The 1,792-nt window shown below is 38.3% G+C and overlaps 1 non-coding gene across 1 annotated transcript; it reads left to right on the forward strand.

Moving 5' to 3' along the window:
• The first annotated feature begins 688 nt into the window (after positions 1–688).
• Positions 689–795, forward strand: LOC115868820. The gene has a single exon (XR_004045798.1). It is a non-coding gene; the product is annotated as a U6 spliceosomal RNA (small nuclear RNA).
• Positions 796–1,792: the final 997 nt, after the last annotated feature.

A 1,792-nucleotide genomic window follows, 5' to 3' on the forward strand; every position in this document is an offset into this window, starting at 1 on the left:
CTGACCATTATGCCATAAGGCTGGAAATCAACAAAGGGAAGATGAAGAAAACAAGAGCAAACAATTGGAGGATGAGTAACTCTCTATTGCAAAAGGAGTGTGTACTGGCACAGATCAGAGATGAAATTGGAAATTTCAAGAAACCAACGAGAATGAGAACACGAGAACGCTGACACAGCAAGGGCAGTTATCAGAGGAAGTTTCATAGCAATACATGCACACGTGAAAAAGGAAAAGAGACTTATGATTGATATGCTGGTGCAAAATTTACAGCAACTAGAGCAAAATCAACAGAATAATCCTACTAATAGCAAAAGAAAAGAAATAATAAAAATCAGGGCTAAGATTCAGGAGAGGGAAAATAAGAAAACTATGGGGGAAAAATAATGCTAAAACTTGGTTCCTTGAAAGGATAAACAGAATCAACAGACCACTGGCAAACCTAATCAAAGAAAGGAAGGAATAAATTTCAATAACAAGGATGAGGGATGAAAGAAGGGACATTACAACAGACCCTAATAAAATCAAAAGGATAATTACACAGTACTACAAAGGACTGTACTCCAATGAATTCAAGAACTTGGAAGACATGGACAAATTCTTAGAAAAACAATCCTTCGCTAGACTATCCCCGATGGATGTCAAGAATCTCAACAGACCCATAGCAAGAGAAGAAAAGAGACAAGGTGTGCTCGCTTCTTCAGAACATATACTAAAATTGGAACAATACAGAGAAGATTAGCATGGCCCCTGTGCAATGATGACACGCAAATTCATGAAGAAAAAAAGAAAGAAAGAAAGAAAAGAGACAAGGTTATCAAGAGATTACCAACAAAAAAATCCCCTGGGCCAGATGACTTCACAGGAGAATTCTACCAAGCATTCAGGGAAGAACTGACACCCATCCTACACAAACTCTTCCAGAACATAGAAAATTATGGCAAACTCCTGAACTCCTTCTATGAAGCTAGTATAATTCTGACACTGAAACCAGGCAGGGATGCCACAAGAATCGAGAACTACAGACCAATATTCCTAATGAACAACGATGCAAAAGTCCTGACCCAAATACTGACCAATAGAATACAAAAGTATGTAAAACAAAAATTCACCATGACCAAGTAGGATTCATACCGGGGATGCAGGGATGGTTCAACAAATGAAATGCCATTAGTATCATTCGCCACATTGACATGAACTAAAAGAACCACATGATAATATCGATAGATGCAGAAAAAGCATTCGACAACACCCAATACCAATTCCTGTTTATGACACTTGAGAAGATAGGAATGGAAGGAAAGTTTCTCAAGACAATACAAGCTATAGATGAAAACCAACAGCCAACGTGGTAGTCAATGGAGAAAAGAATAACACAATCCCAATGAAAAAGGGGACCAGACAAGGATGCCCCTTGTCCCCACTTTTATTTAATATCGTCCTGGAGGTTTTAGCTAACATCATAAGGCAAAGAAGAGACATCAAAGGTATTCGCCTGGGGAAGGAATAGGTGAAACTATCGTTATTTCCAGATGATATGATTTTATACATGGAAAATCCCAAAAGCTCCACAAGGGCAGTACTGGAAGCAATAGAGGACTATAGCAGAGTGGCAGCATACAAGATCAACAAATAGAAGTCTATCAGACTACTATACACAGCAGATAAGACCACAGAAGAGGAGATCAAAAAGGTGGTACCCTTCACAATAGCCAAGCACAAATTGAAATATCTAGGGATATACCTGAATAAAAGAACAATAGATCTATATGTGGAAATCTACAGAACACTA

This window comes from Echinops telfairi, unplaced genomic scaffold, assembly GCF_000313985.2.
Source record: "Echinops telfairi isolate 266 unplaced genomic scaffold, ASM31398v2 ScPeMD7_18;HRSCAF=68, whole genome shotgun sequence".
Lineage (NCBI taxonomy): Eukaryota > Metazoa > Chordata > Mammalia > Afrosoricida > Tenrecidae > Echinops > Echinops telfairi.